Below are 22,931 nucleotides of genomic sequence, written 5' to 3'. Positions count from 1 at the left end.
CTGAAGGATGAATTACTGCAGGCTTCACTAGAGGAATGAGTTGGAACACAGACTGAAGCACTGGGGATGGGCGAGTGAAAGTCCTCCCACATTTAAAGCTGCCCCCTTCTCCCCAGCCTAAGGCAGTGGTCTGCAAACTTTTTACCTCATGACCCCCCTTACTCCTCAGCCATAGTGAGAGGCAGCTCTAGTCAGTTCTGGTCACCCATGCTGACCATAGGGAGCTCATCCCAGAGGCCCCTACATGTGTCTGCATCAGTTGTATCCAGGCAGAAGAGTCTGGCGTAGAAGTCCCTGGCTCTTCTGCGCATCTGTGAGAAGGGTGCTATCCTCCACCAAAAGGCAGGTGATATGCTTTTTGGGGAGGGGTAAGTCATGTAGCTAAGTGAGCAGCCCTGGTCTGGCTGTGGGTTTGCCTCACAGCTGTGAGGAGAACATCAGACCGCATTTCTCAGGTGGATACATGAATCATTATCTGTTCAAGCACACCCATGACCTGATTTTCAAGAGGTGCTGAGCACCCCCCAACCCTCTGGGAGCTAATGAGAGCTGCAGGTACTCAGCCCCATTGCAGCTCTGAGCACTGTACTAGTGTACTCTTCTAGATCAGTGGCTCTCAACCTTTCCAGGCTACTGTGCTCCTTTCAGGAGTCTGATTTGTCCTACATACCCCAAGTTTCACCTCACTTAAAAACTTCTTGCTTACAAAATCAGACAGTCTGATAAAATACAAAACAGTCTCACAGAACACTATTACTGAAAAATTGCTTACTTTCTCATTTTTACCATGTAATTAACAAATAAATCCATTCAAATATAAATATTTCACTTACATTTCAGTGTATAGTATATAGAGAAGTACAAACAAGTAATTGTGTGAAATTTTAGTTTGTACTGACTTTGCTAGTGCTTTTTATGTAGCCTGTTATAAAACTAGGCAAATATCTAGATGAGTTGATCTCCCCCCTGGGAGACCTTTGCATACTGCCGGGGGTACACATACCCTTGGTTGAGAACCACTGTTCTAGAGAATAAAGAAGACTGGGGGTATTACCCTGAGGTGGTGTTAATATGAATTTTAATGTGAGCTAAAATAGGGGAGCCACTTATAGCAATCCTAAGGTGAGAAGACTCACATTTCCCATTGGTGCAGAGCAGGGAAATCCTAACCTGAAAGAAAAGGGATAATTTGAGGGAGATTTGAGAGACTGAACGAAGGCTGCATTCTATTTTAAGCAGTCAACATTTGTTGTGGTGGATGGAACCTATTCCCCAAACCTTGAAGGCTAAAGATACAGTGTACCCTTGCTATCAAAACTCTAAGACTGCTTCTATTTATTGAGGATTATTGTGCTTTGTCTCTCAGTGGTTCTGCAGTTTACAATAATCATACTCCATAACATGAAACAGTACAACACAGCTCAGATCAGCCTTACACAAAGTGTTTGCTGTACTAGATGAAATTTTCACTCGTTAAACATCCATCCTGCAATTAAGCATTCTTGATACAGTATCTCAACAGGAACAGCTCACATGATTATTTCCATAAAGCCCATGTAACTACATTCAACTTGGCAGAATATAAAAGATCTGGAAGCACAGGCAGGTTTCTGTAGAGATCACAAGCTTCTGGAAATCAGATGTTGACCTTCCACTTCTGCAACTTCAGAGCCTGTTCTGCACACTATTTTGTTTAAGGTGGCTGCAAAGGCTGGGTCTAAAGAAAATAAATGTGGTGGTTAGTCCTGTTTCCAGTGGCTGCCACACTATGAAGCTTCCCTACACATGGTAAGTTAGCTCAGGTGAAACTAAATTAAGATGAAAAATTAAAATGCACCTTTTTGAGGAGAAGACATAGCTGATAGATGAAAGCAGGCTTGTTGCTCAGTATTACAAAGTAAACTTTAGAAGTGGGTAATTGAACTATGAATTGGATTTATTTAAAAAAAATGACTTACTTTAAGGGCAAACATTTGTAAAACAGCCCCACATTTTGTGCCTGCAATGAACTGCGGGGAGCAAGTTAGAGGCTGGGCAGAGACCGCTGCTTTTCTTCTACACCTCTGTCTTTCTTCACATTATTATTTTAACTGCTGCAGATCATGTTGTTGGAGCTATAGTTGCATATTGGTAGACATTGTCCCAAGGCTCAGTCCTGCCGGATGCTGAAGACTCAACTACTGTTGCAGTCAAGGGGAGTTGGGTGCACTCACTGATTTTCAAGTTCAGACTCTTAGACCATTCATGAGGCTGTGAGATCAAATGAAAAGTTGCAGGCTATTCAAACTGCTCATGGGCTGCTGGGGGATAGAAGGGCATGATGATGGTAGGGTGACCAGATCGCAAGAGTGAAATATCAGGACACACTGGGAGAGCGGGGCGGGGCGGGGGAGGGAGAGACAGGCACAGGTGCACAGCCCCGACCGACGCCCTGTGAGGGGGAACATGGGGCTGGGCCCATGCTGCGCCACACAGCTCCCCTGCCCAGCGCCCCCTGGATCCACTATGCCCAGAGCCCCCCCACAACCCTTCCGCCACAAATGCACAGAGCTGTGCACACACACCCCTGCCTAGCGCCCCCCTGCCCACAGCCCCACCATAGCTGCCCCGCACCCCACACAGAACTTCCTCTCCCTCCCTTCCAGTGCCCTTCCCCACAGCCCCACCACCACAACTACGAAATGCCACACGCAGACTGCCAGTGTCCTGACACACACAGAACTCCCCCACTGCCCAGCACCCCCCAACCCCACTGCCTAGCACCCCAAAACACACAAACCTCCCCCACTACCCAGCGCCCTCCACTCACCTCCCAGACACTCACCATCACACCCTGCCCCCTTCCCTGGCCGCACTCACCAGTCCTGCTGGGAGGTCTCTGGCTCCTAGGATGAGAGCGGCGAGGGGAGACTCAAGACTCTCCACGCGCTGCGCCCGCCACAAGTGCGAGCTCCGTGGCTCCCATTGGCTGGGAAAAGCACCAATGGGAGCTACTGGAGCCGCGGAGCAGGGCTTGCAGGTGCCGGCAGCATGCAGAGCCCCCCTACCCTAAGAGCCAGAGGGACCTGCCAGGGGCAAGGTGGGGAGTCCTGGCAGTGCTTACCTGGGGCGGCTCCCGTCCCAGGAAGCATCCAGCAGGCAGGTTCCTCTGGCTCCTAGGGTCGCGGGTCAGGTCAGGTCGGGTTGGGTGTGGGGGTGGAGGGCTCTCTGCCCGTTCCCGGTGCCTGCAAGCCCCACCCCTGCAGCGGGCGCCGGGAGCTGCCCCAGGAAGCGGTGAGTGGTGGTGCTGCAGCTGTGGTCCAGACTGTCCCGATGTTGGGACAAAGGGTGTCCCGACCGATGTAAGGTCAGGACACAGGACAAATCTTCTAAAATCAGGACTGTCCCGATCATATCGAGACATCTGGTCACCCTAGGCGGTGGTGAGGAGGAGATGTATCTGGTAAGATAAATATGACAGCAATAAGCACCTACAGTGCTAGTGATTTTAAAGGGTCCAGTTCACTGTCCCCAGACCACCATAAGGCCCCCCCCCACATCTATAACACAGGCCTAGAGAGCTATCAGGCAGTTGGCATCTCCAGGCTGCCACCCAGCAGCGGCTGAAATAAGCTTGTGCTCCACCTCACATGACCCACCGTGGCCATGGGAAGTTCTGCCTCAGGGGTTTGATGGATAGCAGCCTCATGGTTCCTGATTGGTTACCTGCCCTATATAAACCCAATGGGCATTCCAGGAACCGTCTAGGCAACAGTGTGGATCTTCCCATAGCTGCCATGACAGTTCTTGCCCCTGAGTTCCTGGCTTTGACCTTGGCTTGGCCTGGACTTTGCCTCCTGACTTGGACCCAGACTCTTGGGGTCGACCCTGGCCTGGAAACTATGAACTCCTCCACTACTTCCAGCCTCAGGTTTGCCCCTGCTCTGACCCTGGGCCCTGACTGCCCTTGTTGGGATTCCAACAACCAGCAGGAAGCTGCGCCAGCCCCTTTAAGGCTTTCCTCCCACTTCTATCCTCTTCCTGTCTCCATATCCCATGATCAACTGTGGCCAGGAGCTCAATCCGAGCACAGTTTTAATGGGGATGTGTGGGTCAGACTCTTTACAGGCACTTCCTCCCCATCCCCAGCAGCGGACAAAGCAAGGAGCCACTGCAATAAGGTGGCTTTGGCCTGGCCAACACCCTCCTCCCCAATGAAAGCAAGTGATGGTGATGCCCAGGGCAGCAAGATGTCTATCCCCAGCCATGGGGTTAGTTAATCCTCCAGTACCCTGAGGACCATGCCTCTTGATTAATAGTCACTCTTACTAAATCCATCCGTGACACCCATAATTTTACATTGTGAGCATGGCAAGCATCCATGGAGCTTTTACAGAGCTGTAACACAGCACATTTGTTGTATTCCAGCAGGAACATCCTACTCCTCTAATTACCTTATAAAGACAAACAAAATAATACAATCTGAAACACAAAGTAAAATGAATGTCTGATGCTGCAAGTTGGTTATTTTTAAACCAATACCCTACATAAATACACTTCCTCAGTCTTAAGTATCCACATGGAGAGGCAAGAGTTGCACAATACAGCCTTGTGCCGGAGGCTCTGGTGCCTATTGAAGCAAGGCAAAATATTTGCATCAAACCTCAAAACCCACTTGAACAGAGCCTTGGGTTTGCTGTGTGTTGCTTTTGGGCACCTCAGCCCTTGGTCATGAAAATCTGGCAAATAGACTGATGTTGTTCCCCCCCACCTGGGAGGCCAGTGGTGACCCTTCTGCCATGCTGGCCCCTCTTCCTTTCCTCCAACAGCCATTCCTGCCCTATTTCAATTTCAAGCACCCTCCTGAAAACATCTGAGCTAAGAGAGGGAATGCAGGGGCCTGTTGGAGAGACAGAGAACACCTTTCTATCTTCCAGGTGTTCAACACCATAGCATTCGAGCAGGTCCCAGGTTGATTAGATTGGCAGTGAACCTTGTAGAGTCTCTGGTGCTCCTGCTTATAGGAAACTTGGCTTACTGTCATCTATTTGCTGTTGGGTTTTAGATATTCTTGGTGGGGAAGGTTTTGTAGGGAGGTGGTTTAGTGGTAAAATTTAATGCAGTTGGGAGCAGCATCCTTTCTGTACATGCACAGTGCTGCACTCATTCAGGCCAACCTCCTTGTAACTGCAACTGTGGGAGGATTGCAGAATTTAAACCCTTACTCATGCTGTAAAAAGTAGATTCTATCTGGATTGTGGGTGTTTGTTAGTTAACTGGCTGCTACCTGATGCTCCACAGTCAGCATAGGAATTATAAAACTCTGGGCCAACTTAATTCCTGGGATAACCTCCAGGAATTATACCAGGAAGAGATGGCCATTTGTAAAATCCACAAAATGAGGGGGTATTGCTTTCTTTCAAATTCTCTGTGATGGGTATAGAGTTTGTTAGTTAACCTTTGCTACAGAGCTTCTGAAGAAGTATGAACATTGCAATGTCTTTAGGGTCTGCAATACTGGGGACTATTGCTTTTTTGTTTGTTTTGTTTTAATAAATGACTACCATCTGTCTAATGCAGATTGAAGCAACAGGACTAAATTTGGGCTCAAACTTGACAATGTTCAATAGTCTATTCACCCTCACTACGGTCTTCAGCCCCAGCTCTAGGTCCTTTAAATTCAGCCCTTTGTTTGGGCTCCCAGATAAACTCTATCCCCTTCTCAGGGTTGACACAGGGTTGCCAAATTCCTAATCACACAAAACCCCACACCTTCCCTGAGGCCCTGCCCCTTCCCCAAGGCCCCACCCACTACATTTCCCCTCCCTCAGTGGCTCGCTCTCCCCCACCCTCACTCACGTTCACTGGGCTGGGGCAGGGGATTGGGGTGGGGCCAGGGATGAGGGGGTTGGGGTGCAGGAGGGGGCTCCAGGTTTGAGGGGCTCAGGGCTGGGGCAGAGGCTCAGGGTTGGGGCATGGGCTTACCTCAGGTGGCTCACAGTCAGTAGCACAGTGGGGCTAAGGCAGGCTCCCTGCCTGTCCTGACTCCACACTAGCCCCGGAAGCAGCTCTGTGCAATGCTCTCGCCTGCAGGCACTGCCCCCCCACAACTCCCATTGGCTGTGGAGCCAGTGCTGAGGGCGGGGGCAGCATGCAGAGCCCCATCACCCCCCCATCTAGGAGCCAGACCTGCTGGTCACTTCTGGGGCACAGTGCAGCACAGTGCCAGGACAGGTAGGGACTAGCCAGCCTTAGCCCTGAAGCACTGCCAACTGACTTTGACGTGACCATCAAAAAGGTCCCTTTTTGACCGGGCATTCTGATTGAAAACCAGATGCCTGGCAACCCTAGGTTGACACTTTACTTGTGGGGGAACCCAGGCTCACTCACTACTCCAGGGTCCAACCAGGGCCCTTATACACAGCAGCCACATAATGCTCACCTCAATCCTTCACTGCTGCTACTTCCCTGGGTCTGTTTTATCTCCAGCCCCATCTCAGGGCCACCCTCTACAGGGTCTTCTTTCTCTGCAAGCCCAGTGTAAGTGCAACCAGTCATAAATGCTTCTGTGGCCAGAAAGCAGCACCCGCCTTCACTTCTCTGGGCCCAGCCAGGAACTGACCTGCTAAGTCCAGGCTCCTCCTTTTATCTGGACCAACACAGTCCTGACTGGCCTAGCCCTTGGAGGACCAGGTCTCTGTGGTTTCCAGAATGTCTGCTCCAGAGAGTTTTTTCCTAAGCAAACTTGCAGGACTCACCTTCACTGATCTGTTCCTGCCCACTTGCTCCTTCCTGGGACAGGGTGTAGTAGGACCATGTCCCCCACCCCAGGGAGCCACAAAGATCAAATACCTTTAAATATCTGGTCCTGTGATGGAGTGTAAACATTCAAGTAGGTGCCTGGTAAGATTTTTCAAAAGTGCCTAGACGCCTAACTCAGATAGGAGCTTAGGTGCTTTTGAAAATTCCACTACATGCCTCTCTGCATCTTTAGGTGCCTACCTAGCTTTAAAAATCTAGCCCTAAGTCCCTCTACTTTGGATCATTGGTGAAATCCTGGCCACAGAAATCAAGGAAACAACTCCCATAGAATTCAGCGTACCCAGGATTTCACCTTACATCTTCAAAATTTGTCATTGGGCAACTGCCTTTTGTTGAAAAGATTTGATGGAGTCTAAGAAATGTATGCAAAATAATTTAAAATTACAAGAATTACCAGATCCTTGGACCTCACTAAGTGCCTGTTGCATGGAGCCAGTGGTGCAAAGTGCTCTTCAAACTACCTCAAGCAGGCAGCTGAGGAGTCTCCCGGAACACGGGAATCCTTGGATAGTAATAGCACAAAGACAGCTATGCCTTTCTGCCCCTTTCTTGACATGGGAGGTGGGGAGCTGCATGCTAGGGTGGGAGCAGCCAGGGCTGGCCTGTTAACTATAAGTTATTCTGGGAGCTATTTCTGCCTCAGGTTCAGGAAACAGAAACATGGCTTAGAGCCACCTCTCCTCTCCCTCCCCCCAGTTGTGTTGAACATGAGCTCAGCACAGCTGAGGATCTAGCCCTTAATCTTATTTCTCTAGTCGATTGATGAGGGCTATACATCATTCTTTTCCCTGGTCGCCTTTTACTTCTTCCTGCCGTATTTGTTTCCATTTCAATTTAAGTTCAGTAAGAATTGTCTTGGGCAGAAATGACTTAATTCCAAAGAAATGAAAGAGATAATGTGATGCTGCAAATATGTCTTGGCAACCTGCTAGCTCGGGATGACTGTGGATCAGATTATTATCTAATTATTATGCTATTGTATGTATTTCTCAGGCATTCGTCATCTTAGTGGCTCAGTGCCACGTACTGTAAGTAAATGTTAAGGTACCACACATACTAAATAGTCCCTTATATTCTGAAGAAAAATATTTTTCAAGACACTCAGTGCATTTTGTTGTGCAAAATCCTCCAAAAAATGGAAAGGCTGTGATATAACTGATTCCTTTAATACTATCCTCTAACCAAACATTCCAAAGGACGATATACTCTGATGTTTAATCTGAGTATATTTATTTTTATTACAGGAGTAACTAGAGGCCATAACCAAGATTGGTGCCTCCCTGTGCTAGGCACTCTATAAACACATAGTAGGAGGTAGTCCCTGCCCCAGAGAGCTTACGTTTCAAGTAGACAAGACTGACAAAGGGTGATATGAAATAATTACACAAAGTGATATACTCTCCCAAGGTCAGTGGCTGAGCTAGGGACAGAATGCTGGTCTCCTGCCTCCCAAGCTACTGCTTTACCAATGAGACCACACTGCCCCCTTTTATGGGGCTCAGTAGATTGGCTTGGGTATTAAGTCTTTGTGGGTAAGTCTACACAGCCAGTGAAAGTGAACGTCCCTGCCCAGGCTGACAAACTTGGGTCAGTGAGGCTCACGCTAGCACTGTAAAAATAGCTGTGTAAACAGCATTTTGAAGTTATGGCTCCGGCTGGAGCTCAGGCTCTGAAGCCTAGGGAGGGGGATGACCTTCCGAGCCCAAGCTCTAGCCTCAGCCATGACTTCAAAGTGCTGGCTATGCAGTTATTTTTAGAGCACTAGCATGAGCCCTGCTACCACAAGTATGTTGAGCAGGGCTGGGAGGCTGACTGCCACAGGCTGTGTAGACTTACCCTCTGTGTCAGTTCTCATGCTGTCCCACTTCCACGAATTATTTTTGTTCCATTTTTTTAAATTATGCAAACAACATAAATTGTTATCTACATAATTTAAAAAAATCATTAGAAATACATTCCATTAATATTATGCGATCACCATTCAGCCTCAAACGACACCTTTAACTTATACTTCTGATCCAACTAAAAAGATATTTATCAACATGGATAACCAGGAAGAAGAGGTGGATGACACTTTTTTTTTAAACCACTAACAAAATCATCCAAAGCACAGGACTTGGTGGTGATGGGGGACTTCAAATACCCAGACATCTGTTGGGAAAATAACACAGCGGGGCACAGATTATCCATCAAGTTCTTGGAATTCATTGGAGACATTGTTTATTTCAGAAGGTAGAGAAAGCATCTAGGGGAGAGGCTGTTCTAGATTTAATTTTGACAAATAGGGAGGAAATGGCTGACAGTGGAAGGCAGTTTAGGTGAAAGTGATCATGAAGTGATGAATTCATGATTCTAAGGAATGGAAGGAGGAAAAACAGGAGAATAAAGATAATGGATTTCAAGAAGGCAGATTTTAGCAAACTCAGGGAGCTGGTAGGTAAGAGTCCATGGGAAGCAAGTCAAAGGGGAAAAACAGTTTGAGAGAGTTGGCAGTTTTTCAAAGAGGCATTATTAAGGGCACAAGCAAATTATCCCACTGTGTAGGAAAGATAGGAAGTATGGCTTAACCAGGAGATCTTCAGTTATATGAAACTCAGAAAAGAGTCCTACAAAAAGTGGAAATTAAGTCAAATTACAAAAGATGAATATAAACAAACAACACAAGCATGCAGGGACAAAATTAGAAATGCCAATCCACAAAATGAGATTAAACTAGCTAGAGACATAAAGGCTAGCAAGAAAACATTTTACAAATACATTAGAAGCAAGAGGAAGACCAAAGATGGGGTAAGCGTGTCACTCAGTGAGGGGGAAAAGACAATAACAGAAAATGTGTAAATGACAGAAGTGCTAAATGACGTTTTTGTTTCAGTTTTCACCAAAAAGGTTAGTTGCGATTGGACATCTAACACAGTGAACACCAGTGAAAGTGATGTAGGATCTGAGGCTAAAATAGAGAAAGAACAAGTTAAAGTTAAGTTCTGTTTGCCAGAAGCTGGGAATGGGCCACAGGTGATGGATCACTTGATGATTACCTGTTCTGTTCATTCCTTTTGGGGCACCTGGCATTGGCCACTGTCAGAAGACAGGATACTGCGCTAGATGGACCTTTGGTCTGACCCAGTATGGACATTCTTTTGTTCTTATGTAACAATTACTTTGACAAGTTAGATGTCTGTGCGTCGGCAGGACCTGATGAAATATATCCTAGAATACTCAAAGAGCTGACTAAGAAGATATCTGAGCCATTAGTGATTCTCTTTGAAAACTCATGGACGTTGGGAGAGATTCCAGAGGACTGGAAGAAAGCAAATATAGTGCCAATCTATGAAAAGGGGAATAAGAACAAGCTGGGGACTTACAGACCGGTCAGCTTAACTTCAGTAACCCGGAAAGATAATGGAGCAAATAATCAAGTAATCAATTTGTAAACACCTAGAAGATAATACGGTGATAGGTAATAGTCAACATGGATTTGTCAAGAACAAATCATGTCGAACTAACCTAATACCTTTCTTTGACAGGGTAAAACGCCTTGTGGATGGGGAGAAGCAGTAGATGTCACATATCTTGACCTTAGTAAGGCTTTTGATACTGTCTCGCATGACCTTCTCATAAACAAACTAGGGAAATAGAACCTAGATGGAGCTATTATAAGGTGGGTGTATACCCAGAGAGAAGTTATCAGTGGTTCACAGTCAAGCTGGAAGGGTATATCCAGTGGGATCCCGCAGGGATTGGTCCTGGGTCCGGTTTTGTTCAATAACTTCATCAATGATTTAGATAGATAATGGCATAGAGAGTACACTTGTAAAGTTTGCAGGCAATACCAAGCTGGGAGGGGTTGCAAGTGATTTGGAGGATAGGATTAAAATTCAAAATGATCTGGACAAACCGGAGAAATGGTGTGAAGTAAACAGGAATAAATTCTATAAGGACAAATGCAAAGTGTCCACTTAGGAAGGGACAATCAATTGCACACATACAAAATGGGAAATGACTGCCTAGGAAGGAGTACGTCACAAGCTAAATATGAGTCAACAGTGTAACACTATGGCAGAAAAAGCAAATATCATTCTGGGATGCACTAGCAGGAGTGTTGTAAGCAAGACACAAGAAGTAATTCTTCCGCTCTACTCTTCACTGATTAGGCCTCAACTGGTGTATTGCGTCCAGTTCTGGGTGCAACATTTCAGGAAAGATGTGGACAAGTTGGAGAAAGTCCAGAGGAGAGCAACCAAAATGATTAAAGGTCTAGAAAACATGACCTATGAGGAAAGATTAAAAAAACTGGGCTTGTTTAGTCTGGAGAAGAGAAGACTGAGGGGGAACATGATAATAGTTTTCCAGAACATAAAAGCTTGTTACAAGAAGGAGGGTGAAAAAATGTTCTCTTTAACCTCTGAGGATAGGACAAGAAGCAATGGGCTTAAATTGCAGCAAGGGAGGTTTAGGTTGGACATTAGGAAAAATTTCCTAACTGTCAGGGTAGTTAAGCACTGGAACAAATTGCCTTCGAGGGTTGTGGAGGTTTTTAAGAACAGATTAGACAAAAACCTGTCAGGAATCATCTAGTTATTACATATTTCTGTCTTGAGTGCAGGGAACTGAACTAGATGACCTCTCAAGGTCCCTTCCAGTCCTTACTTCTATGATGTGGCTATCCAGACTGTTTCTTTAAAACTGCAGCAAGAAGCTGGGCAGGAGTGGTTTAGGTAAGGGTCAGGTCAGGAGCTCTACAGTAAAGACAAGACAGAGCAACTATAGGGATAATACTGTCTTTTATATTCAAATAAAGCCACAAGGAAGTGACTTTCTGTGATTTTTTTTTACCACTACCACATGATGTTGTGTCAGACACTGACTCATTTTGAGCGAGCATGTATAAGGAGAACAGAAAACACCAACTTGCAGTCCTTGAGGGGACTTTCAGTTTGATAGGTTCATAGGATGGCCTGAGAGGAAGGCCTGTGGCACTGGATTCTAAACTGCCATGAAGCATGACACACAGAGTGGTAAAGCACAGGCCAGCCGACTCATTTATTCAATGGAGAGTGAAGATGAAAATATTTATAAACCATTTGCCTTCGCTGAGGAAGGAGAGAAGAATAACGAATACATCATTCTGCGAAATGTGGTGTATATCATTCCCACAAATGGACGAAGGATGCAGAGTGAGGGCCAGAGAAAGCATGGAAGTCTTTCAAAGGGCCCTTTATGAACAAGCAACCCATTGTGCTGTTGGTGTCAATAAGGATGAAAGCTTAAGGGCTCATCTAGAAGTTGAGATTTAAAACAAGGAATTTTGAGAAAAATTACTGTTAATATCTCAGGTAACTCTGGAACAGGTAGTGCAACTGTCACAACGGCTGGAGAAAGTAAACACGCAGGTCACCCTGCAAGAAAGTGCGGGAGGCATGATGCAAGAAGTAGAAAAGAAAAACTATCCATGGGAAAGAGAAAAGGGCCATGAAAAGGCCTCCTTAAGAGCATGGAGTTCTCTGGGTAGAAATGTGGTAGATGCAGCACAGGAGATCTCAGACCAGATGAGGTCTGGCCACCTGGCAGAAACACATGCAGCAAATGTAAACAAAAAGCATGTCTTTTGAAGCAAAAGAACTAGGGAGAGATCCCATTCGTGAGTAGTAATGCCTATGCAACCCACCCGCCTCCACAGCTGGGAAACTTGATGGGACCTGCAGTGACTGGGGCACCTCCAGTAGAAAGGAGAGAGGAGGAGAGCACTCACAGGGGCATGCAGGGGTTGCTCTTTTCCTCTGGAAGCTCTACCCATCCGTTGACCAGCCAGAGAAGGTGGTTAGCTGATTGGTCCCTCGCTCTCCCATTTCATTAATTTAAACCCCAGTCTTGATCCTGAGGAGCCTCTTCTTGCTCCATTTCAGCTATTTGCCCCTGTCTCTGAAACTATATGTCCAGAGTTATGTTTTGCAGATGCTGTGGATCTAACCAATCACCTATTTAGGGGGTTGTCAGGATATAGATATTCAGGCCTGTCTGCAAGGCCTATACATTAAGAACGTAGGTGTATTCTTATCACTTAGCTAGTTATAGAGGTAAAAAAGAAAGAATCAAATTCATTGTCTGCCTGTGTAAGGGCCTTCTCTCACTATGATAGTCTAAGGCGGGGTCAGCAACCTTTCAGAAGTGGTGTGCTGAGTCTTCATTTATTCACTTTAATTTAAGGTTTTGCGTGCCAGTAATACATAGTAATGTCTTTTAGAAGGTCTCTCTCTCTCTAAGTCTATATATTATATAACTAAACCATTGTCGTATGTAAAGTAAACAAGGGTTTCAAAATGTTTAAGAAGCTTCATTTAAAATTAAATTAAAATGCGGATCTTATGCCACCGGCCTGCTCAGCCCACTGCCAGCCTGGGGTTCCATTCACCTAAGCCGGCAGCAGGGTGAGCGGGGCCTGCGGCCAGGACCCTGGCTGGCAAGGGGCTGGCAGCCAGAACCCGAGACCGGCAGCTGGCTGAGTGGGGCTGGCTGCCAGGACCCCAGACTGGCAGTGGGCTGAGCGGCTCAGTTCAGTCCACCAACTCCTGCCTGCCAGGGTCCCGGCTGCCGGCCCCGCTCAACCCGCTGCCAGTCTGGGATCCAGGCCCTGCCCACATAGAGTGGGTACCTACCTTCTCCCTGGTTCTAGCCCATTCTCTTCCTCTCTCTCTGCACTGAGCTGAGGGTGGGAGTGCACAGAGCACAGGGCTGGGGGTGAAGGAGCAGGCTGGGGGTTGGGGTGTAGGATCTAGGCAGGAGCTAGAATGAGGGAGGGGGATCAGGGTTGGGGTTTGGGTGTGGAGTGCTTACCTGGGCAGCTCCCATTTGGTGCGAGGGGTGCAGGTGGGAATGTGGGGGGGGGGGTTTCAGGAGCTCCAGTTTGGTGCTCAGAGTGGGGGTGAAAATGTGGGGGGTACAAGAGTCAGGACATGGGGTGTGAGGGGGCTGGGTATGTGTGGGGGGTGCAGGAGTCACAGCAGGGGGCTGGGGGCATGTAAGGGGGGTGCCAGAGTCAGGGCATGGGGTATGGGGGGGCTGGATATGTGGGGGGGGTACTGGAGTCAGGGCTGGGGTTGTGGGGGGGTGCAGGGGTCAGGGCAGGAGGCTGGGGTGTGTGTGAAGTGGGTGCAGGGGTCAAGGCAGGGGGCTGGGGTGTGTGTGTGTGTGGGGTGTAGGGGTCGGGGGTGTGGGGGTGCTCCCAGCCCCCTGCCCAGAGTGGCTCACAGCAGGGGGCTGGAGGGGATATGCCCTGATTCCACACCCCTTCCCCAAGGCCCCATCCCCACCTCTTCTCCGCCTCCTCGCCGGAGCAGCGAGCGCGCTGCGGCTCCCCTTCTCCCCCTCCCTCACAAGGGCCATCAGCTGATCGGTGGCGGGGGGGGGGGAGGGGCAGGAACCCAGCACGCTGGGGGAAGAGGCGGGGTGGGGGGGAGCTTGCCTGCCCTGCAGCAGCAGCCGGGGCGCGCGGAGAAGAGGAGGCCGGGGCAGGCAGGATTTTGAATGGCTCGCTGCTGCCTGCCGGGGTCCCAGGCTGGGTTCGGCAGCAGGCTGAGCAGGGCTGGTGGCTGGGACCTGGCAGGCAGCAGCGTGCCATTAAAAATTGGCACACGTGCCATCTTTGGCACGCATGCCATAGGTTGCCGACCCCTGGTCTCAAGCCTTGTTCTTAGGCTAAGGCCTTTGGCTAAGCAGCAGAGGCAGCCATAAGCTGGGAAGCAAATGGTCACATCCTGACATTCTAAACTAGCCACATTGAAATAAGGCAATTTGGGGCTGTTAGAAAGCTTATCCGATCTATCACCTCCGGAGAAAGAGAAGAGCCTAAAAGATTTAAAGAAAACTTAGTTTGATAGCATCCTGTCTGGCAAGAACTCACTTATCAATAGCTGGGGTGTAAAATCCTCATTTCTGTGTTGTTCTATCACTGTAGTCTCCACTTCCCTATTGTTCGTCCAAAAAATCTCTGTCTGGTTCTGTGATTGTTTCTGTCTGCTGTATAATTAATTTTGTTGGGTGTAAACCAATTAAGGTGGTGGGATATAATTGGTTAGATAATCATGTTACAATATGTTAGGATTGGTTAGTTAAATTTCAGTAAAATGATTGGTTAAGGTATAGCTAAGCGGAACTTAAGTTTCACTATATAGTCTGCAGTCAATCAGGAAGTAAGGGGGTGACTGGGAACAGGGAATTGGGGTGGGGGAATTGGAATCATGTTTCACTAAGCGGGGGAATGGGAACAGGAAATGGGAACAAGGACACAGCAAGGCTCTATGGTGTCAGAGCTGGGAAGGGGGACACTAAGGAAGGAAATTGGAATCATTGCTTGCTGGAAGTCCACTCCAATAAACATCTAATTGTTTGCACCTTTGGACTTTGGGTATTGTTGCTCTCTGTTCATGCGAGAAGGACCAGGGAAGTGAGCGGGTAAAGGAATAAGCCCTCTAACGGGGTCAGGAAGGAATGTTTTCTTCCCATTGAGACCAAATTGACAGTGGGTTTTTGCCTTCCATTCAGCATCCTGAAGGCACAGGTAGGTTAAATAGGAAGAGGATTTAGTAATTAGTGTTAGTACTTGGTAGGGATGTTAGCTGTTGCAACTTGAGGCCAGTTTCCAGTGCAGTTAAAAGGCTAAAAGTGACAGTTCCCAGAGGTAAAAACACTTAGGATTTTGCTGATAGGCCTTTTGCCCATGCGATGGGGGAAACCTTGTGGCCTTCAGAGGCTGAGGTCCCCCTTTCTGCACCCTCAGTCCCCCTTGGGGGGGGGGAGCAAAACCATTCAGAAGAGTGAGCTGAGTCCTAAGGGCTGAGGCTGAGGAGAGTCTACTGCAAATTATGGGTTATATCGTAGGATTCCTATAACCTCTGCACTGGTACCACTTAAAATGCCTGGTACATGAGAGTCTGGGTGTAGCCCCCCTCCCCTGTGTTAAGTACAATAAAATTAGGGCCTGTCTCTTAAAATCCATTGCTGTCCGTCCTCATTCACAGCTGTGTCCAGATCAATTTCCTGGCATCTGTGTACAGACACAGCATTCATGAAGAGACCTGAATCACCACTGCCTTGAGTAGTCATTGACACTTGTGCAAAGTGAGTGCAAAATGCTACCTCTTTGCACAGACAGAAATTACTACCCAAGGTACAGGACAATGAAGAATCAGGCCCTTAGTGTCAAGATTTGCAATAGTGTTGATAAATTTAAAATTGATTCAGAAGCAAAAGAGAAACAGTGTAGTTTCAGTGATAATATTGTCTTCCTTATTCTAATAAAGTTCCTTGTTCTCTTACAAGAAAGTCTTCAGTTCTTTACCATAGTCATTTGACAGTATTCACAACCTCCTACTCTATAGTAAAAGGATACAGTCCTCTTTAATTGTCATCAACTTCTACCTTTCTCATAAAAAGAACAAGGAGTACTTGTGGCACCTTAGAGACTAACAAATTTATTTGAGTATAAGTTTTTGTGGGCTAAAACCCACTTCCTTAGACGCATGCAGTGGAAAATACAGTAGGAAGATATATATATACACAGAGAACATGAAACAATGCATGTTGCCATACACACTATAATGAGTTGACAAGAAGGTGAGAGTAACAGGGCATGTGTGGGGGAGGGAATAAGCATGGGGAAATAGTTTTACTTTGTGTAACTGTTGGAAATGGGCCATCCTGATTATCACTACAAAAGGTTTTTTCTCCTGCTGATAATAGCCCACCTTAATTGATCACTCTCATTATAGTGTGTATGGCAACACCCATTTTTTTCATGTTCTCTGTGTATATATTGTGGTAAACCCAGGACAAACAGCTACAAAAGGGGGGTAGTAATTAGTCCCAGTGGATTAAAAGGCCCCTCCCTATCCACTGAGGAGAGAGAACCACTGGGCAATAAGGTTCAGCTGGAAAAGGGGTTGCTAGGGAACCAATTAGGTTCAGCTGACTCCAACTACTTGGGACCTTTTTAAACCGGGGGGGGGGTAGGAGGGGGAGAGTGAGAGGAGTAGGGGAATTGCTAGTAGGCTGTTTGCAGCAAGACACCAGCCCTTCCCAGTAGGGAGGCTGCCCTCGCTCCCCAGAAGGGAAGGAAAACAAGCACAAGGGAGTGACTGAGGAGAGGAGTAGCAGGATCCTGTGCCACCTATAAGGATTCGCCTTGCCCCAAACCTGAGTCTCCAAGGCTAAAAAGGACTGAGCCTACTGAGGCGAACAAAGTATTTTGCCACAATATATATCTGCCTACTGTATTTTCCACTGCATGCATCTGATGAAGTGGGTTTTAGCCCACAAAAGCTTATGCTCAAATAAATTTGTTAGTCTCTAAGGTGCCATAAGTACTCCTCATTCTTTCTGCTGATACAGACTGACACGGCTACCACTCTGAAACCTACCCTTCTCATAATAATCCAACTGAAGTCTGATATAACTAAGCATAGTCCAAAACAATCAAAGAATATGGTAGGGAACTAATTTTGTGTTGTTGTTGTTTACAGATTTAGGAGTAGCATCTAGCTGCAAAAAGAATCTGTCTGTCCATGTGATCCATCAGCTCAGCTGATGGAACACCTGAATACTAGCCAAAGGAACTTGGATGTATTCCTGCTTCTGTTTTTTTTTCCTCTTTTCATCTAAACATCTGTTTTCCCGTGTTGAGACATGAGCTCATAGCTCCTGGAACAAAGAGAAACCAGTCCTTACAGTAAGTATATGGAGGTAGCATTAGGTCCTCCCACATATTTCTTAAAAACTCAAATTCTTGTCTTCTCCCTTTAGCACAAACCCCTCCATGCCAGCTGCCATTCTGTAAAGAATTGGCAATGGACTTCAGTGTGGGCAGAGGCCACTCAAGATGTTTTGCTGTTGTAGGCAAAACTTCAGTGTGCTTCCACCTTCTTCATGGGTCTAGGGATGGCAGATGTGGCCTGGCCATGACAGAAGGACAAGCCAGGCCAAATTTAGTGAATGCCATTGAGATATGCAAGCTCAGAATGCCACTCAAATTTGGCCCGGCTGCCCCTCTGTCATGATGGAGGGGTTGCTGGGTCAAATCTGCCATCCTAGGCAGTCAGCCAAAAATCTGCCACCTTTGGCAGCTGTCTAGTCTGCCAATAGGTAGGGTGGCCTCTGAAGGTTGGCTGATTTTTGAAAGCATATCCAGGGGTTATGGCATGACTTAATGGAAAATATCAGAGAGAAATGTATTTTTACAAGGAAAACATAACCTTGATAGCAGCTCCATGACCAGTGTCACAGATTATATTTTTATTAGAATACATATGCCTTGCCCTGAAGAGCTTACAGTTTAAGGCCCTGATCCTGCAGACTTATACATGTGTTTAACTTTATACATTGTGAGTAGTCCCACTGACACCTCAGTCCCCAGTCCTGCAGCCACTTACACAGAGAGCAGTCTTATTGCGGTTACAATCACAACATTCAATGGAACTATTCCCCTGTGTAAAGTTACTCGCATGTGTGTTTGCAGGTTCAGGGCCTAAATTTAGAAATAATATGAAAGAGAATGACTAAGGACTACACAGACATGACCATGTGTTGCTTTGGGTTGTAATGCATGCTTTTGATAGTCTGCTAATATTAGCATTCTTTTACATATATTTGTATTGAGACATTAATATACAAGTCCTTTCATCATATTTTACATATGTCGTAAGTGTAGAAGAAGGTGGATCAAGTCAATAGCAGTTGTTCAAAATATTTTAAAAGGTCCAACAGTTTCTAATATTTAAATCCAGAACATTTGCTTTCACTAAATCCAATTAATACTTTCTTTATACAGACAGATAATACATACACAGAGCATCAAGCCTGTAATTGTGACATAAAAACAAAATTACTACATTTTATTTTATTTCTCCATTCCTTTTTGTTTGAGCAGAACTTGGAGGATAAGAGTCAAGAAGTCAGAAGGGTAAAGAGAGACAAGAAGATGGTGAAGGGGGAGTAGACTGTGGAGGCAAGGGGGTCAGTGAAGGAGACATGAATAAGAGGATGAACGCTGGTGACCTAGTGATTGAGATTTGGCAGTTGGTTAGTAAGGTGAATCAAGTGGTGATACAAGCCAATAGATTAGTGTCAACATGGGCAAATTGATTAGGAAGATCTAGAAGAGTAAAAGCAGTTTTGGATCAGTCTTGAGTCCTCCAAGTTAATGTAAAGAAAATTGAAAATGTCAGGAGTGGCAGAGAACTCCAAGGATGAAGTCAAGTTGCAGCTGGAGACTGAATGTATGAACCTCCTACTGTCTGCTGAGAGCTGTCTTTGTTCCTCAGGTGTGTTGTGGTGGGGAGAGTGAGGCCCCTTCCTGTTGTCATTGTCCCTCTTTTATATCTTTCCCCCCATTTGCTGGAAAGCTCTTTTGCTGTGACCTGCATCAAATAGATCCCATTGTATAGAGCTATCTGACCTGGGTCAAACAGTTCCCATTGTATAGGGCTATCTCTGAGAGGTTGCTATTGCACACACTTCCTGGGGTATTCCTTATGCTTGTGGGCATTTCTTCAATAAGCCACTAACATTGCTTAGCCTCATTCAACGTAGCACATTTGAAACACAGAGATATGGTCAATATTCCCAGCTTCAGACACAAAAATGATACATGCATACAAATTGGATAAACACATTCAGTAAATCATAACCTTTCCAATGATACCTTACATGAGCCATCTTGCATAAAGAACATCTCAGTTATGTCGTATTCATATCATAAGCATATTTTCATAAAGAACATGGAGTGAAACATCACAGTGGGTCTTGAGAGAATTTGAAGAGAGTCCTGGCCTTGTGGATCAGTGTGGGAAGGCATTCCATGTATAAAAAAGTGGACAGCCATGGCTAACACCATCGGCAGAGTGGGAGGACGAGGCATAAGGCAGAGTATGAAGGTGCAGAGTTGTGAAGGCCCTTGGAGATGAGCACAGAAAACAGCCTCAGCAATCCTGGACAATAACATTCGCAAAGCTATTTTCACTGCGTTTCCACCAGCTGCGTTTACACCTAGAGTGGATTTAAGCATCAATTGAAGTTGCAGTACAAATTAATTGTTGACATACTGTGTTTCAGCTATTGGGCTTTGATTTAAAAAAACACAAAAGTAACCAAGGAAAAGTGTTCAGTCTTCAGTCTATCTATCCTTGTAAGGTCCTCATTACTTCAGTATCTGAGCATCTCACAGGCTTTAATGTATTTATGCTCACAATACCCCGGTGAGATAGGGAAGTGCTATTACTCCAATTTAGAAATGGGGAACTAAGGCACAGAGAAGCTAAGTGATTTGCTCAAACTCGTATAGGAAGCCTGTAGCACAGTAGGGAACTGAACCCGTCTCTCCAGCTAACAATCACTGGACCATCCTTTTTCTTCAGTCAGTGTTACACTGGATTTAAAATACATTGTCCATACAATGTGTTTTGTCAGTTTTAGGCCAAGCCCTAAATCCTTACTTCATCCTTCTGCACTATTGTGTGAGTTCTGCCTGTAAGGACTGGGGCCCCTTCTGGAGGTGCTGAGCCCTCCTACTGAAGCCTGAGAGCTGAAGGCTCAACGCATAGCAGGATTCAAGCCTCAGTAAGGAGTTCAGGACTGAGCCAACATTACTGGGCTAAATTCTAGGGGTGTAATTCCAATGTGATATAACAGTGGTCCATATTATAGCATCTCATATATAGTGGCATAAGTAACACATTGCATATGTGGCTTAGAAATACCTTTCTCATTATTATTCATCCTCAAAGTCTGACAGTACAATGTTACTGATGGAAGCACAATTAAATACACCATGTTATATATATTTCACATTGGTGTGGAAGCTGGACTTCGTTCAGTGTTAACAAATTTTCTGTTGGAAATCGTTTATCTCAGTTCATCAGATTTATGATTAACCATCTAAATTCTAAATGGCTGCTTTTGCATTTACCTAATGGGAAACTCCCTCCTGTAGGGCCAAGTCCTGCAGCCTGTACATGGGTTAACCTTCCTTTGAAATTAATAGAAGTTAGTGCACCATTCAGGCTTATGCTGAAGTACAGCTTAAAGGGGATTTGCAGAGGAAAATTGGGTTTGTGGGGGGGAAAAAAAATCCTTTTGAAGGAAGGCCCGGACACTGATTGGGGATGGATTTCTGCTTGGTTGTTTTTATTTATTTTTATTTTACATTAGAAACACCAGGGAAGTGCAATCTGGTTTTATGTGGCTTTACCGGGCAACTTCCCAAATTGTGAGCATTCACACCTTAACTGAAAGGGATCTTTACCTTAAGAGATTTGTTTCTTCTAGTTGTTTGTAGAGCATTTTAGTCACATAAGTGTTAACCGAGGAGGGGGGGAAAAAAAAAAGCCACTTTCCATCTCATTTAATCAGGTGCTGCTCTGATCCTACTGGTTTTCTGGTTATGCAAAGAGTGTTCCAGAGCGCACACAAACTGAATTATTATTAATGTAAAAAACAAATAAACTTTAAAAATGCTTTTAAAATAGCCTTTATACACACCAGAATTGGGGGAGGAGAGCCCAAACCCCAGTTTGTTTTCCTTTGCATGTCATCTTGAAGACCCCAAGCGAGGGTAATTTTGGTCTTCTCAACTGAATTCCTAATGAACAAAAGTCCTAGACATCACAATCTCACCCCACAGAAACTAGGAAGTTTCTGCTGAGAAGATGTCAAAGAGGTTGTTATGAAAATTGAATCTGACGCAATCCCTAAAAAAGATGGCCTTTCCAGGTCTGAGTTGAGATCTGAATAGAACTGTGTGTATATATTTGTATACAGTGTTGTTGTAGCCATGTTGGTTCCAGGATATTAGAGAGACAAGCTGGATGAGGTAATAGGTTTTTATTGGACCAACTTTTGTTGGTGAGAGAGTTGGTCCAATAAAACATATTGCTTTATCCACCTTGTCTCTGTGGCTGTTCAGGAAGCAATCCCTATTCCTCCCTCTGTCTCCACTATCCACAACTACAAAATTTCTCTCAACTTCTTTTCTTCAAATGTAGACAGAATAACAGTGAAATCAAGCTAATAACAGTGAAATCAGGTCTATATTCCAGTTATTACATTTCACACTTCTTACAAAGAAGGGACAAATTAATCCCTGGTTTGGGTGACCATACGTCCCATTTTGGCTGGGACAGTCCCTTTTTTAAGCCCTGTCCTGGCTGTCCCAACGTTTTTTTTTTTTTTTTTTCAAAAGGAGGCATTTGTCCTGTTTGCTCTTGCTGACTTGATCAGTTGGCAAGAGCAAACAGGACAAATGCCCACCTTCGTCAAAAAAGTGGGTTGCAGTATGGAGGAAGACAGCAGGGGGCGCGAGCAGAGATGCCAGCCCCCGACAGTAGGGGAGGCAGAGCTGGGGAGGGGAGGCATCAGGGGTCTAGCCATGGGCCGACACCCCCCTTGTTAGCCCAAAACAGATGTAACTATGGCCTGCACAGATCAGAAGATGGGCTGTCTGCACATCCTACCTCCTCCCGCATCTATCATCAGGTGAGCTATTAAGACAGAGACAGAATAAGGTGTAACACAGAGCACATTTTATTATGCAACTAGTGAACAAGCTAGGCAAGGACCCCTTCAGGTGATAACAGCAGAGTGTGTTTGCTTAATTTTTGTTAACAAGTACCAGAGCGTGAAGCTCAGAGCCCTTAAACCCCTTAAACTATGGGTGTAAAACAGAGGAAAACCACAGTGGGTATTACAATACCATATCCGACGACAGGGACACAATGACAAGGACTCGAGATACTGACAGGGACAATGGTCATAATCAGGGGTGCTGAACACTGGACAGGAACTCAGAAACTAGGTGTTCTTCTCCCTCTGGACAGGTCCTTTGGGCAGGTCTTCTCCTCTCAGATAGGTCTTCTGTGCTTGCCCTCATAGTCTCTGCTGGACCTCATAGTTTCTGCTTGACCTTGTAGTCCACTGTGTGTATGCGCACAACTAATGTGATGTAGCAGTTGCGTACAAGTGACTGTTAATGGGACCAAGAGTCCAAAGTCCTATGAGTCCTGATCCTTCTAGGGCTCTTCTAGCAGCTTGGCTGATCTTGTGGGACACTGGCTGCCACTCCGATGGACAGCCCTAAGTAAGGTGTG

At 46.0% G+C, this 22,931-nt stretch overlaps 1 long non-coding RNA gene across 2 annotated transcripts; it reads right to left on the bottom strand.

Annotated features, from left to right (window-relative positions):
• Positions 1-1,093: 1,093 nt before the first annotated feature.
• Positions 1,094-14,829, bottom strand: LOC122464223. Of its 2 annotated transcripts, none has more exons than XR_006288164.1 (4): positions 14,699-14,829; positions 3,104-3,412; positions 1,959-2,250; positions 1,094-1,717 (listed from the first exon to the last, which is right to left on the bottom strand). It is a non-coding gene; the product is annotated as an uncharacterized LOC122464223 (long non-coding RNA). The 2 variants fall into 2 exon arrangements; XR_006288165.1 differs by lacking the exon at positions 14,699-14,829 and adding an exon at positions 6,422-6,583.
• Positions 14,830-22,931: the final 8,102 nt, after the last annotated feature.

The sequence above is a fragment of the Chelonia mydas genome, chromosome 2, assembly GCF_015237465.2.
Source record: "Chelonia mydas isolate rCheMyd1 chromosome 2, rCheMyd1.pri.v2, whole genome shotgun sequence".
In the NCBI taxonomy this organism is placed as follows: Eukaryota; Metazoa; Chordata; order Testudines; family Cheloniidae; genus Chelonia; species Chelonia mydas.
The sequence above is the reverse complement of the archived record's forward strand: the minus strand, read 5'-3'. Positions and strand labels throughout refer to the sequence as shown.